Source organism: Pempheris klunzingeri, chromosome 5 (assembly GCF_042242105.1).
Source record: "Pempheris klunzingeri isolate RE-2024b chromosome 5, fPemKlu1.hap1, whole genome shotgun sequence".
Classification (NCBI taxonomy): domain Eukaryota; kingdom Metazoa; phylum Chordata; class Actinopteri; order Acropomatiformes; family Pempheridae; genus Pempheris; species Pempheris klunzingeri.
Genome location: NC_092016.1, coordinates 12,309,243 through 12,326,659, shown reverse-complemented (window position 1 = coordinate 12,326,659; position 17,417 = coordinate 12,309,243).

Genomic DNA, 17,417 nt, shown 5'->3' with positions numbered 1-17,417 from the left:
CTGTGATTTTCAGTTTGTCAGAGATGCTGGCTGATTCTGTATCCCACAGAGACTGTCTGTTTCCCGCTTTCATTCATAAAAAATAAAAGACAAATCAGAGCCTCACGCCCACTTTATTATAGGGCATACACTGAACATCTGCCCTAACCATCCCTCCTAGAAAAATGCAGCACGTGTGCGTGGGTGAGCATCAGTGCCACACCTCATCCTATGGACAGAGAGGTTTTGGAAGCCCTGTGGCCCTGCTGAGAGTTTCATGCATGTGTGTCCAATTTACAGTATGAGAATTTGCAAAATCTGTTCCTCATTTACAGACAGGGTGACGTGTCTAATGCAATAGCTCGCCATTGAAAACATTCGCTGGAGTGTGGATTGCTTTCTGATAGCCTCAGTCGACCCTTGTTTCACATGTGTGCAGTATAATGAGAAAATGTGTCCTTACTTGAACGTATGCTGCAAGTGGATATGGATGTGTGCCAGTGTATGACGGTGTTTGGCTGGCAGAGGAACATATATGTGTGTGTCATGTCTTACAGGCAGGTACTGTACTCTGCAATGAGCTGTGCATATAAAAGTAACCTGGCTCTGGGCCATATGCTGTCCTGTACCTAAATTTGGACCTATGGTGACGTATGTGCAGGCTATACACCATACAGTGTGTCTCTAGATTGGGACACCAATCAGCAGGCTTTCCACAGCGTTGTTCACATTGCAACTGCTCACTTCTAACAGCTACAGTGTCCCAGAGGAACAGGTTTTCATATTTTCATAACTGTGTTAACCTGCAGTAAAGCCGCTGCAGGGAACACAAACCTAAACACAAACATGTGAGCCATGTCACTGTGGATCAGACCTGTAAGACACATGCACTGGCTGTGCGACTCAGTTGATGTTGATGCAGAATATTCGGTCTTTGCAGTAATTCATGGCTTTGTAATAACAAGATTACATAACTTTTCCTGTAAAGTTTAAGGCCTTGGACCAGCTGCTCGTCTTTTTGAACTAAACTGAGCCTGTCTGCCAATATTCAGAGGACTGAAGCCTTATTACACTCATTGCTCTTGGTAAAAACAGAACTTGTGGCTTGGATTTCAGATTCAAAGTTTTCATGTTCTACATGACAGTAATAGTAAACCTGAAATCATCATGGACCGAATCTTACAATCTAAACAAACATGTTTCTTGCATAATTTTTGGAAAGAACGCCACTGAGTCTGGACTCTCTTGTTAATCTTGGTTAGAAACGTGTCTTCCACCTCTCACAAGTGTAGTTTACTCCTCCAGATATGTCATCCTGTTACAGTAAACGCTGGTTTCGACGAGTTAACTCCACCCACACAACAGAAATGTGACTGCACATAGTGTGGGCATGCCGCAACGGTGTGGTGGGGGAAAAGTGCCAGTTGTGTGTGCCAAGGCTCAGCCAATAGCATTTGGATTTAGTGCTAGAGGTTATGTAGTCAGATGAGAAGTGATATTGGGCGCATTTTTGTGACTTTAAAGGGCTGGACTTCCGGTACCCCGTCATGTTCCCTCCCTCTCCCTTTGTGGCTTCTTCCCGGTCCAACTCCACTCAGTCACATGCGCTTCACTCAGAGAAAAAGCTCCCTGACTATTTTCCACACACAGTTCACATGCAGGCAGTAGAGAATGTCTGGCAGCGAATCACTGTCAAATCTTTTGTGGCCGTGTGTGTGTGTGTGTGTGTGTTTACACTCTCTCTAATGTCTGAACGGCTGCCAGAGCAGCTCAAGCGACAGTGGGATATCTATCTGCAGGGCTGAATGTTACATGTGACTGGGGTATATTTTAACTGGGTTATGTAAGTGCTCCAGCCTGCGCTCTCCACGCACAGATGAGGAGGGCTACGCATGATGCTGAGGACTGTGAGCTCACCACAAGCATGGCCTTCACAGCACATTGAATAATTCCTTCACTCGGCTGAAGCTCGGGCCAATACACATTTCACAGAAACTGGCTTTTCAGTATTGGTTTCCACTTCAAAAGGGCCTTAAGATTGACTGCGCTGTCATGTAATTCATAATTATTGAAGCTTATCTTTGCCTTCAGCAATGTTTAATATTGATTTCAGGTGATGTAACATTTTGAGCTAGTCGCACTATAATATACTCTTAATGTGAAGGTAAGGGTTACATAAGGGGATTTATGCGAAAAAAAAGCCCCACACAAGCACTGACTGCTCCACTCACATTTTTCTGCTATAGATTCCCCTGATGGTTGTGATGATATGGTGTGAAATGAAATGAGCAGGTTCTTGAGAAGCAAATTACATGTAGACATGAGACAAACTCTTCTTGATAGGCTGGTCTTTACTTGAGTCTTCATGTGAAGAGATAGCTGACAACAGGCTAGCCACCAAATCTATGTCCAATGTAGAACTACCCACGCTCCCTCTGCTAGCACTTTTATGGTATCATTATGTGGGTGTTTTAGTGTGAGATCCTATCTAGAAGTGATGCAATATGGGCTGATAATTTCTTAGTAGGCAGCCTTCCAACCTCACTTGGAGACGAGCTGATGATCATAGCGCTCTCATAGCGGAGTTTTGACCCGAAACTTCATAACAGGCCTGCTCTGACAGCAACACAGACGTGCGCTTTCAGAGATTTAAAGAGATTTTTAAATGATAAAAACCAATATTTTAAGACTATCAAATACATATCGTGACCAAATGTATCTTTTGTTTGTTAATTGTCACGAAAATCGTTATATCTACTCTGTTAATGTTACTTCACTTGATCAGTTACATACACTATGTCATGAGCGAAGGTGGGTTTGATGAACTTGTATGCCTCTAGAATTACAATACCCTAAAATCACACAATGCCTGCTTGTGCTTGGTTGTGTAATTTGTGTGATTTGACACTGAATTCGTCTCCTTTTCATGCTGTTTCAGAGCAGTAGTTCTGGGAATAAGTGATTAGAAGTAAAGCTAATTGTTTAAAAGATTAAAAAATCATGACATAATCATTTGTTGATTGTTTTATTCTCTACAATTTTTTGTCACCTCCTGAGACCTGATCTTCTACTTAAGAGAAACTCTTCTATAGTTCTAAGGAATAGGCATGGCAAGTACTCTCACGAACACACAATGTAAACACATTCTGGACTTGATATCTTTTCACAATCAGCTATTTCCTGATTCACTGAGCTATTGTTTCGTCTATAAAACATCACAAAACAGCAGAAAATATTTTCACAGTGGCCATCCGAGAGTCTGAGGTGAGGCAAAGCATTTCTCATGAGGGAAAGGATTATCTCATTAAACAGGAAGGCATGTGTGTACAAAATATGTAGCTGTGAAAGTAAATTCCACTGTTATCTTCAGCAAAACGACAGGTACATTTATAGAATAAAACAGCATTGGAGCATCTGATCATGCCACTCATTGTGTTTTACGTTCTATCCTTTATCACAGGTGGAGACAACAATCTTTGGAGTTATGTTGAATGTCACTAATAATGTTTGTCAGGATTGCTGTGTGAGCTGACACGGGGCAGAGTGCCCTTAACCAGGAGGCAGAATGAGTGCAGTTTCACCTTGAGATTCCTCATAGTTACACTTCACCACTGTAGCAGAGTAGCACACATGCATTAGTCACCCATTCAGAGTTACTTTACAATGCAGTTGACTCAGTCAGTCCTCAGAAATTTCCATCCAGAACAAATCTTTAATAGGGGGGGGGTTGTTTGTGGCTAACACGTGTTCTTGGCCCTAACCCAGGTGTGAGGTTTCTGCTTTTCTTACCAATAGGAGCAGAGAGGCTTCAACGTGGGCTTTATGTATTTTTTTTTTATTATGCTGCTGCTGCCGCAGTCATACAATTGCATAACATTGTAAGGCCCACATTAGGACTACAGCTCTTTTGTTTGGATGTCATCCCAATTTTTTCACAGTGAAAAAAGTACCTGACATCTTTCCAGCCTTTCTCTGAAGAGCAATGCTGAGATTCAACAGGAGCCACAGAGAGGAGTTAGCTTCTCCTCCATCACATCCTTTGAAAGAGAAACACTAGGATGGCACTTTAAGTGATGAATGTACCCTGTACTTAGCCATAGGACACCTACTGGACCTGAAGCTGAAATGAGGCAGTACATGTGCAATGGCTTTCAAATGTCAACAACATACATTTACAGTAAATCCATCCGCAAGTATGCGGAGGTGAAGTCATTCGAAATGCTTTACCTTTATGAGAAAATGTTAACTAGTGGAGTGGGAATAAAACTCAAATTACTGCAACAAGATGGTTCTGATTTGCGCTGAGAGCTGGAGAGCGAGAGAAAAGCCTGGGGGGTGTGGTTAGATAAGGCGAGGGGGAGGACAGGTGTCACAGTGTGGTCGGCACTAAAAGTACATGTGGAAGCATGAAGGACCTGAGGGACTGAAGGTCTGACTTACTGCTGCTGCTGCTGCTGTGTCCAGAGATCGCCCCAGTGCAGCTCTGTGCTTATTCTGGCATACACGTGACACTCTCTCTCTCTCACATCCCTGCCCCCGACTTTCTCTCACTCTCTCTCTCTCTCACAAACACACACACACACACACCCTCTATCACTCTACACACGGTGCATACTGTTCCCTCACTGCCCTTTCTCACATTTTTACACTCCCTTTATTAATTCCATCAGTGATCTCCCATTCAGTCACCTCAGCCTTTTTGCCATCCCATCAGCCATCCCATCTCCTTCTTGTGTCATCTCGTCTTGCCCACAACTACACATGTGCAAACATCCGCATCCCTCCTCCATGTGATCTTTAGCGTGATGAGTTAATAGAATAAAGCCCCTACTGTTGTTGGTATTTCATATGTATTTGAAAATTCTACGTCATAAGAAACAGATGGTTCACTGCCCGTCTCTATTAGCATACATTTTGTACAACTTAGCTTTAAATATGTTGAAAACTATGAATCTTCTGTTGTTACATAAAGACAGCATGAATTGGGTCGAGAGAATGAATATGACATGAGCTGCACTGTGTTCTGTTCTGTCAATGCAGTATGTGCTTCAGTCACAGTTCAGAAAAAATGAGGCTGGGTGATTCAGACAGCAATTTCTGCTGTCAATTACATCATAGCTAATATTATGATAAAATATAATGAGTCGTCTTTATATAGACTGCTTTTGCCTGTGACATCTTACTTAGGTCATAAAGGCTTCATGACCTGGGAAATTAGATGTTTTAAGTGACTAAGTGCAACCATCCACTGAAATTACAACTCTCTAGAATTTCTTGGTGACATTTTGTCCAACTAGACATCGTCCTCATATATATATTTATATTTTGCAGACACACTATATAGTCATCTGCATAGAATTGTATAGTGTGTATTGAATAATGGAAGTGGACAATTTTAGACACAGCCTAGACCTTTTGACTTCTTACAGCAGGTAAAGCAAATGTCTCCTGACATTTTGACATGTCACTGCATGAAAAGCAAAGATGTAAATAATAAAATTATGGCTGGATTACATTTAGCTGCCTCAGTTTCTAGGAGCCAAAGCAGGCTGCCAAAAATAGATCACTTCACACCCCTTGTTTAACATCCAGGAACAGCCATGCCTTAATGGAATGCAGCCATAATTCATTTCTATCATTCTTTTTTTCATTATTTCTTTTTTAATTTTGAGTTTTCTGTTGAGTTTTTACACAAACATTAATGAATCTCCAATGATCCCATCCACATAACAAATCAAAGCATTGAATAATGAATGAATGGAACAACTAAATAGTGTTTACATAAGAATGACTATAATCCTGTCACACTGGCTTTAATGACAATGTAAATATTTGAGCAGATGTCAGATATTATATTCATAAAACACAGCCTACACCCGTCACATGTTTATAGGACACTTGATGTATCTATAAAGAAGATAAAGGAAGATCCTAAAACAAAAGGATTTAAGAGCATCTAAGATATGAGAAGAGTAATACAAAACAAATGCTTATTTTAGAGAGCAAATATTGCTTTTGTTGATGTTTTTGCACCCATTTACCCACTAACTACATGGGTCATTGTTAATTCAAAAATCATTTGTCAATATATACCATACTCTGAGTTTCAATGTATTCTATCTGCCCTTGTAGCTCTACTTTGACTGCCCTACAAGCCATTTATAGCATGTGTGAATTAAAGGCAGGACCAAAGACAGAAACATGATTACTTGTCATTTCTGAAGAGCAACCTCATGATAGGTTCAGGTACAGAATATGGAGTCGTTAGTCAGAGATCACTAAATACAAACCTGTAAGATTTGGCTAAATCTAAGAAAAAAACAACCACCAGCATCACTATGACAGAATACTTTAAGGAAAGCAAGGTTTTTAATTAGATAAAGGTGGTGACCCCCGTATGGTGTGACCTGGTATAATGTCAAAGTGTTATCAAGCTGTAAAGCCTGGGGATTTTCCCTAATAGTAAATTACAAGCCAAAAACATCCCCCACCCAAATGTTCCTTTGTGGACAGTAGCCTGGCCTGTGAACTGGGTGTGAAAGTATGGAAAATTCCAGGTTTTCTGGAGAGGAGCAGTGACGTGTGTTTACTCCTCCATCTCTCCAGAGACATTAACTAGGTCAAGCGCAAATGAATCTGCCAACAGCTTAAAAAGTAGTGGTGACAGGGGGAGGGAGGTGGTGGAGGGGGGGATTCTGTGGACTTTGACAAATCTCATAGTCAGGATGAAACTCAGTTACCTAATTTTAGCTCAAACCTCCCCCATGGCCCATTAACTTTCCAAGGAGATCTGAATTCACGCAGCATTGGTTGGAGCTCAGCTCAGCAGGATCCTGGTTAAACAGTTTAATGGTCACAGAGCTAATTATGTATAGCCACAAACTAAGCCAGTCAAGGACACTCAACATTACAACCATTTATCCAACACTAAATCTTCCTTCCTGTAAGCCCTGGGACTACTAAATGGCATGTTTTCTGTTCCCATAAAGCACAAAATTTTCCGTATATGTTTGTGCGTATGTGAATATACTTCAGCTCACGATTTCATTCTGTGCTGGCTGGAGCACACCCGAGTTAAGCCCATCCTCTCTGTGGTATTTTCATTTAGTCAATAAAACGTGACCATGAGGGTTATTTTTCCAGATACTGCTTCTCAGCTTCCTCTGAGATAAATATCTGTGTCCACAATTGTGATTGTGTTTCCCCTTTGTAAATAGCATGGCCATGAAATAGTAATACACATTTAAATACAATACATAAAATCTCATGTGTAATTTTAGCCTCAGACAACAGCAGTATGTGGTATATTTAAATAATGTTCTAACATACTATAAGCAGGCAGAGGAAACTATAACATTATGTAAGGAGGATACATGATGTAATGGAAAGTAACATTAATTTGGGTTTTGACATAATGGAAAACACCTCTCAGACACATGTGTATGATGGTAAAGGGGCGTAAACAAAGGGGAAATGGCCTCAAAACACAGCTAAGTACATTGAGTCTGACAACCGATCCTCAGGAGGACAGGTTTCAGCCAAATGTTTTAGGCTAATTTACGGTTCTACATTTCCACAAGGTCAGTAGGTTCAGAGTGTCACAGATGGCTGAGCCCAGGAGCTGAGGAGCTGGTATTTCTTAGCAAAGAGAAACAGGGCGGGGGATGGGCTTTCAGCAGGTCAATGGGTTTGTGTACATTTATGTGCGCATGTGCTTGTAAATGTATGTGTGGAGCCCCGTGCATTAGTGTGTTTGTGTAAGTGTCCTAAAATTTTTGAAGAGTAACCAATTAGTGGATTAGTGTGTATTTCCAAACGGAAATTGGATGCAAAACTCTCTGTTTCCACTTTAAAAAACTGAACCTAAAATATCATTATCATTTACAGGTTTATATTAAAATGGAGGTTACAGTGTCAACACCTCAAGGAGGAGTGTAAGAGGCACAGCCAGAAATCAGTAGTCGCTCCTGACATGACAAATGATGCCGTGTATCTCAGTAAGTTCTCTTGCACCTAAAATGGAAACACTTGAGAAGTAAAGTGACTGAGCACTTGCTGGTGCTTAACACACAGTGACCTCTCATTGTCCTTGGCCTCAGTAGAGCTTTTCTTTCTTCTACTATGAAAACATGAACTCTGGGCCGAGCTGCCAATGGGATAACTGACATTTCCTCCTTCTGCTGTGACTTCACTCTCACTTCACACACATGTAAGTGTTCCAGTCACTTTCAATCACTGACTCTGTCACTGATTTGATGTATACTGTTGTTTGAGGATTTAAATCCACTATTCCCTTTCGAGTAAATTAATATGATGTGATTCGAGACAATAAGATGAATGACAAACAGGTAGCTTATCATCAGGTTTCCATGTATATGTTGTATTTAGAGGAATAGTTTACATATTACATATACAGTATATGGGCTCAGCTACACTCTGTACATGATGGTACAACTGAAAAGACTAAAAACTCATTAGTGGCAGAGTAAATGCACAATGGCACGTCATTAATTAAACTGTGGATTCAACTTATAAACACCTGTCAGCAACACTAGACATTTGTTTATTGAATTTAATGTCTTAAAATTACTCAGTGAGTGAGAGTTTTGCTAGAAATTACTGTTGAATGTTGACACTGAACAAGGAGAGGTTGAAGTGGATTACATTTTGCCAGTTTTTTTTAAAGCATTTGACTTATTTTTTCCATCGTTTCATTAGTGAATAAATGTTGAAATGCAATAGGATACTCCAGAATTTGGGGCAAAAGTAATTCGCAATTCACTCTATTGAGCCTCCGCAGGGCGGTATTGACAAGGCTCTTCTTATCGCACCTGACCTGACCTTTGACATCACCTGTTGAGTACAATGTAACAAGACACAATGTGAAATATGATGTCTAGGCCTGACCTGTCAGAGAATTCATTTTCTAAAACATTGAGAGAGAGCCAGCTAAAATGTCACACATGGAGCCATATATCACCCAGTAACTCATGTGAATGAGGTTAGAGGTCCCAGGGTTCACTATTGGCTGCGTCATGTTGCTCTCTTGTTCACTGAAGACAACCAGTGGAGGAAAGTTCAATCATTCACTCGAGTACAGTACTTCAGTATAGTATTATGGTACACGTGCTATACTTTGAATATTTCTATCTTATGTTCTTTTTACTCATTTACTCATACTTTTTTTTTCTTTTTATACGTTTGATAAGATTGAATTTTTTGCAGGTTAGACTACACAATACTTTATAAAACACTTCAAATCACCTCCACCTGGAGCAGCTACAACAAAAATCCTGCTCACATGTTAATGGATCACGGAGATTATTCCATCAACATATTTAACACCACAGAAAGGGGCACTGATCATTTCATCATTTTTACCTTTGTTTACAGCAGGGCCTTTGCTTTTGCTTTGGTATACTACTGCTTTTACTGACTAAAAGAACCTGAATACTTCTTCCATCCATAAGGACGACTTGAATGATGATAATGGCTCTCTGATAACACATTCTGGCTGAGCAGGGCTAAACCAAAGCTTGTTATACCTTCTATGTTTATCAAGTTCAGACAGGCAGTTGAATATCCCAGTGATTTTTCATTTGCGTAGTTTTCTTTAGCTCACCTTACAAATACAAAGATATGTGAGGGCGGTTCACTGTTACTTCTACTGTAATAGAGTATTAGAGATTCTTCAGTCTTTCTTGTATGAAAGTAAATGGAAGGAACTGACCTTTGCCACTAGACATTGAGCACACATGTTCAATACTGACCTCCAACATAACATATTAGAGCCAGTGAGCTTGAGTGGAAATCAGGCTGGTTAGAAATGCTTTTCTGCTCTCTGTGTTTCCCTGTTTATCCCTTCCATCCATGTACCCCTTGCTGACAACAAAAGAGTGAATGCACGATGAACTCAAGTTGAAAGCTTGTCATTATAAGTAGCGCGCTCATGTGCACATGCTGTGACTCATAAGCATGCTTCATTCAGCCTCCCACTCTTATTTGCACATGTCATCTGCTGCTCTGTCCTCCATCCATGCTAACGTCAGAGGAGGCTGGCTGTCCTCCTACATCCCCTGCAGAGTGAGACCAGTTGGACTGGCAGACTGGTCCAAGTATGCAGCCTCTCTGTAGAGGCTGTGATCGACAGCAGACACACAGGGCTCTCACACTGCCTGTCTAATTACCAGGCCACATGGGGGACAATCAAACAGCACACGGTGTACGATATCAGCTCAGCGTGCTCCATCACATCCTAGACTGCTTTTGATTCTGTCCTTGCCTGAAGCCCAGCCAAGGAGCATCATCAGTGTCTTCACTGTCTTCCCCCGTAGTGCTCCAGTTACTCCCTCACATGCGCTCTGGCCGGAGCTCGGCAGCCTTTGAGGATGCTTTGACAGACGGAAACAGAAATAGCTCCACAAATAGACCCATCCTCTGGCTCACAGGGGAGCAGTAGCCCCACTTCTGTGTGCTCTTGCCTCCTATTTCGTGTGTGCCTCGGGCCAAAACAAGTTAGCTAAGAACCACAGGGAAATCAAATTTGGAATTATTAGATCGTACGAAAAGCATCTAGGGAGAAAGAGAAATGTGTGCATAAATACGTATTGTTATGAAAATAGGTTGATTTCTGGAGCTTTCTGCTTCCTGTCAATAACGCAATCTGGAACAGTTTCATTTGTAATGATCACAGCATAAGTAGGTGGCTGTGTTCATCTCACATCACATTTAATAACAACCCTATTTTAACATGCAGAGTAATCAATGGAGAGACAGATTAGCTCTGAATATGGACAATGAGAACATGAAAGCAAGCATTTATCCTTGGATGTCATTAGTGTGGTGATTAGATTACTTAAGACGTCCCATTTTTGTCAGATATGTTACACGATGCGTTATGAGTAACCAGAACGGAGCAGCACTAAAAGAATATGGTGATATAGTATCTTCAATTCACTCTTTCACAAGCAAATGTTTCAAATTAAAGTTTAGGAGAGAGTGTACATTCAGCAAAGCTCACAATCTTGAAATGGTCTCTCAGCACGTGAAAGTGGGAGGTGAGAGACTGTCAACGACTGAGTCAACCCCCCGTCTGCTGCAGCTCCTGTGCCATTTCTTTTTTTTTTTTTGTCTTCTTTTGGCTCTCATGTTGTGACAGACATAAACACTGTCTCTTGGACTCCATGTGTCCTTGAGGCAACCCTCCGCTTCCCCCCCGCAAGGAGGCTGCTCTTCGTCATACCTTTTCCCTCTTTAGCTCCTTCTCTTCTGGGTGACCCTTCTCATTTCAACACCATAGCAATATCAGCTTGTGCGTGCAGAGAAGTCAAATCTTAGCTGTCAGGTTTAGGGAATGATTTAAAATATCAATGTGTTGCTCGTATCCTAGATTTGAATTGTCACACCTTGTATTCTATATGTCTACACATAGCTATGAAAGACTGCAGCTCTCTCCACAATTCTCAACTGTGGCTTCAGCTACAAGGCAGGCTCCAGAGAGCTACCCAAAGACAGGGGCCTCTGGCAAGGAGTCTTTGAGTTACCCCAGCAGGAAACATGGAGAATAATGCATCCTGGGACAACAGAGGGACTTCAAAGCTCTGCTACATCATGCTCCATCTGCAGACTGGGCCCCGAGGACAGTCTCACACCTACCAGAGCAGGTGCAAGATAGCGCATACAAACATTAAAATATACAGACACAACATTTAAAATGAGACTTTAGTTGCAGTTTTTCTTATCAAACTGCTAACGGGGAGTTATTAACTGATGTCTCAGGTAGAGACGTCCGTCATTTCATGCGTCTGTTATCCAGATACGATTTATCTACATTCCGAGCTCATGTGAGCACATCCAAACATCTTCCTTTGCCAGATATTGAACCAGAGGCATATAGACCGTGATACTCCGTAAACATGATCTTTCTTGAAAAATATGAGCTGGTTGGAGAATTGAAGGAGGTGGAAGAAGTACTTAGATATTTTCCTCAAGTAGCACAGTGTAAAAAAAAAAAAAAAGGTTTTACTATCTTTTACTGCATTAAGTAAAAGTATCATCAGCAAAATGTACCTAAAGTGTTAAAAGTCAAAGTACTCATTAAGCCGAAAAATAGCTCTTCAGAGTATCATTTTATTAATCATCATATTATTTAATTATCATGGTCACACTGATGTCTGAGCTGCATTTTAATATCTCAACTGGTGACGGACAATCTAATTTGAACTACCATGACATTCCATCACTGTGATATGTGAACACACAGAAGAAATATACACAACTTCACCTCTGGAATAACCTACAATTACAAAACTGCATCAAAAAGGTATTAACACATAACAGAGACTTTGTTAAATTCTTTGATCAACTCAAGACATGAATGTCCCCGTTGCATTTACTTGTGATAATAGAGGTCGGAACTGAGGAATCTGCAGCCTATTTATCCCCTGTCTCATACAAAAGAAGATAACACAAGCTTCCACCGTCTAGACTGTTACTCATCCCCAGTGTAGAGTTATGTTACAGCCTATACTCCAGGTTCTAATGACATAAAGCTTTGGGTTATAAAAAGTAGCACAGTTACTGATTAGTCACTGAAGCCAAATGACTCTGCATCTGATATCACGGCGAGAGCTCAACAGAGCTCCTCCCTGTCTGGCCCTGGACAAACACTTGGTCATGGAATCACAAACACACAAAGTGCTCAAAAACCAAAAAACACTTTTCTTTCTCTCTTCTGCTGAAACCTCTACATCCTCCTCCTTCCCTCCTCGGATGAGTAATCAGCAGCTGGATACTGGAAATGTCTCCCATGGCTGACCTTGTAGGGCTGTCCGGAAACTGATGATTTCAGGTTTCAGGGCTCAAATGGCTACCCCTTCCCTTTTACCTCCATTGCTTCAGCCCCCCTCCCTCTATTACCACAAGCATCCTGTCTTTATCAGCTCATGTTGCACTCAGAGGAAAAGCCTGCACTACAAGCTCCACAAAGGCCTTCACCTAGCATGAATCCTTGAGATAACATACTGGATACTTTGCCAGACATCATCCTCAGAGCATCTACTGTATACATTGTATGTAATATCTGCTGCTCAGAAAAATTCACCAAAATGACTCAACTACTGTAAAACAAAAACCCACAGTGATAATCGTTATGGGTGGCATTACTTCCCCCAATTTCATATCACACACTCTTGTCGTCAAGGCTGTCTCTTCAGTCCCTCTCTATTTGCTCCGTCACTTGACTTGTACAAAGTCATAGAGAACATCCATCTACTTTTACAATTACTGTAAAAAGTACCTGTCACTCAATTCCCCTACATGCTGACAACATTTTATTATATCAATAATCAATAATATATCCATATTATATCAATATACACACACACACACACACACACACACACACACACACTTTTTAAACTGACCATTGTGAATCAGTCGATGTGTGAAATGCAAAATCGGAGGAGTACTCTTACATGGCCCAGGCCGGAAAACTGTGAACCTCTAATGAGACACAGTTGTCCCGAAGCTGTTGAAAACCACAAATCTTTTCCACCATTTTAACATTCCATTGTGGGCTAAACGATGGCTTTCAGAAGTCATTTAATGAAAGTTGAACTAAAATAAACAGTGTCACTGGGTGGCAAAGAGGTTAAGTGTGCAAGCTCTCAAGATGGCTTCAGAGAAACATTAAAAAGTCTCTGTAACTTCCATACATCAGTGTTTTTCACGTATAATTTTGCTTTTAATATGCTACTGTCTCCTGCCATGAACCTGGTTTAGCATAATACATTTAAAACATCAAATTATACTTACAAATGAATTATTAAAATATTAACTTTTTTGTCTTTTGTGATTCACATTCAGATGTAATAAGCATGTCTTCCAAACTAAATGCAAAAAAATGCTGCATCATTAACATCATAGTCTCTCATCTCTCCACATGATGCCACTTGTTAAGAGCAGAGCAGCTAATTAAAATGATTAGAGTGTTAGCTGTTTCCCTCGACTGGAATTTTTTAATGAAATTTGTTATTCTAATGGAGCAGGACTAACAAATTTAATCAATCCCTTGGAATTAGCCTTTTACACAATTTTCTTGCTTTCCTCTTGTTGTTTGTTAAATTCAGATGTGTCCAATCACGATGGTGCCAGCAAGGGCCCGGAGTCTGCAGAGCTCCTTCTCTGTTCTTTAAGACATGCATTTAGTGAGAAAGTAAACCTGCAGAATCTAAAGCCGAGCCTTGACTTTGTTATGAGATTTTGTCCCGTGATGTACAGGGGATAAATCTAATCTAATAATATAATGATAATAATCTTTATACATTTAACAGTAACTTCTGAGTACTTTTATGTTTGATACTTAAAGTGCATATTTTTGTACTTTTATTTGTGAGCTGTGTTGTAAGTTGTGTTGTAATAGAGTCATTTTACATGGTGTTTTTTTTTTTTACTTTAAAAGTAAAAGTACCTGAATACTGCTTCCACCGCAGATGATGGATCACTTCCACAGACTTGAACCTGTTGGGAGGGTTATTTGGCTGTGGTATTACGCAAAGCATATCGGCAAACAAGCGGAGTCAAAATCTAAACAATTTCAAGCCCTCAGTGGCAGAGTTACATAATAGAAAAGGGAAAAGAGAAAACCAGCAGTGTGACATCCAGAATCACTCCTCGAGCACTTCAAATAAATCTGTCGTGTTTTTTGTAAAATGTCTTGTGAAGCAGGTCTTAAAGTTATAAAGTTTCACCGTGACTGACGCTTCAATCAGAAATCTGTTGGCACAATATTCCATTTAAGCACTTTTAACCATGAGCAGTCTAGCAGACTGTTCTCATAAAAGAGGGATATAATTACAAAGTGTGGTGTGTTTGAAGACATAGTTAGCCCCAAACCCAGTCTGTGTCACCTCAGGCGCAGTTGTGTGAGACCCTTCATGGTCCATGGTGGAGACAGACACATGTGGGTGTCCATTGATCTTGGATGATTTATATTACACCAGCTCTCTCATGAACTGTCCTTTGTACAGCAAAAAAAGAGAAAAAACACAGCTGAGGATATTAAAATTAAAACAATCCAACACAAGATACCACGTGAATGTGCCAGTATAGATAAATACTGTAAACGTCCATGTTATGTGTTTATGGTTGTGCACAATAAGTTCAATATCAAACCACACACAGAAAACAGTTGTTTTCTGTATCACTCTCTCTCAGAGTATAATACTGTTACAAGGAACCCGTTCAGGATTAAATCAGTACTTGTCTTCAGATACCATTAGAGCGAAGGATGATTCACAATTCTGACAGACATATAAATGAGGAGTCATATAATGTTACTCACATCAGTATTGGTGAGGTAACAAACTCACTGCCTACACTGCAAAAAGCAGTGCTTTTTAGGGCACTCATCTGTGGAACAGGTCTTTCAAGAATGTCTTTGTTTGAAATTATACAACCATAAAGAAAAAAAATCCTGCCCCTGCTGGAAACAAGCAGAGTGAAGCTTTGATACAGTCGTGCTGTTACATGTCTGGAGCTGAGTCTTGTTATTGTGTTGGGAGTGCTGTAGGCAGCTGGTTGTGCCTCAGGAGTCTTCCCAGCTCAAACTCATATCAGTTAGAGGTCTATCCTGGCAAACACTTTGCTATTAAGTCATTTTCCTTTATAGTAAACAATATAGCACTTGCAGTCTGGCCTCTGAGCAGTGAGCCTCTGTGTCTCTGTGCAATAGCAGAGTTATCTTTATCTGGACGGTTTGGAGCTTTTTTTGTTGCAAAACAAGGCATTACTGTAAATTAAAACAATATATGCTCTACTGTCCTCACCCACTCATGAGGGCTGTCTTTTGTCACCATTGTGTGTTGCATTGCAGTTTTCAGTAAGCCTGGTACATTTAATATCATGGGGATAACATGTGTCTACAGACCTGTCATGGGAGCAAAATTATTTAATTGAAATGGGTCTGACTCTTATCAACTCTACGTGCATTTTTTTTGTTTTCACTGGAAAGATTCAATTACTCTTGAATTTAATTGAGTTGAGTTCAAATGCAAATTGTGCTCATTTTTCTTTCGTTATCACAAATCAGAAGTTTACTTAGATATACTATGTTGTTACAAAATTCAAGTTAGCCCTAAACATTTTGCATTATGAGGCTGAGTACCTGTTTTTTTTTTATGATCACCAGTGCTGTAATTCTGCAATAATGGATTAATACAAACCTGTTAAAGGCCCATAGTGCCGCAGTAGTTGCTTTACATGGAATTACAATCACATATATACATTTGTTTTTGAATTACAGGATCACAAAAGCGTTTCTTCTAATAACTGTTTTTTGCAGATGTACTTGGAGTCCGTATTACAAAGATCAAGAAATTGTCTTTAATGTATCTAATAAGTAAAAAGGACAAATACACACCAAGTAAAAAAACAAAAAACACAGTCAATAGAAAAGCACACAGCATTGCGATCTTTCAAAGGAAACAGAAAAAGAAACCAAAATATTTCCAGATCCAGTATAAAAAAAACATCTGAAAAGTACACATCCTGGTAGGATTAAAAAAAGCCTCTTCCTCATTAAGTTGACCATGTGTGAAAATACACAGTCATTCTTTAGAGATGTGGTCATAGGACAAGGAGCACCCTGCAGCAGCAGCATGCAATACATTTGTCACATGGTATTTACAGACAGACACACTCCCCAAACAAACTCTATATGTCTGATATTATATATTATATATGACATGATTCCAATCACAACTCGTGCACACGTTGTCCCTCCTCCCAGCTCTGATATGTCCTGTCATAAGTGCAACCACTGGCCTTTGTTCTTTTGTACTGTGCAGGCGTTTATAACTCCTCTGGGGGAGGTGTGTGTTTGTGTGTGTGTGTGTGTGTGTGTGTGTGTTATTTTAATCAAAGTATCAAGTTCTATTATAGGCACAGTTTGACATTTGGGAAAATACACTTAATCACTTTCTTGCTGAGCATTACATGAGAGGATTGATAGCACTCTTATATGTGTATGGTCAATATGTAGCCGTGCAAAAACCAAAGTGAAGAAAATCACAACTGACGTCATTTTTACAGGAGGATTTTTTCTTGTCCAAGAAATATTTTGTCAAATTGTGGTTTGTCACTTCAGTTGTTGTGTGAATTAAACAAACAACATATACAAACTTTGTAGCGCTGGTGGGGTGAAGGCAACCTAGCTCTTTCCAGTCTTTGTGCTAAGCTAAGCTAACTGGCTGTATATTGACGTGCGATTGCCTTATCTAACTCTTGGCAAGAAAGTGAATAAGCATATTTCTCAAAATGGCAAACTGTTCCTTCAAGAGTGGAATCATATGATTGTGCCATTTCAGTGTTTATTGATTTAAGAATTCCTGATAAGGCCACCTGTGTATACACTTTAAGACTTTATCGGGAATGTACTT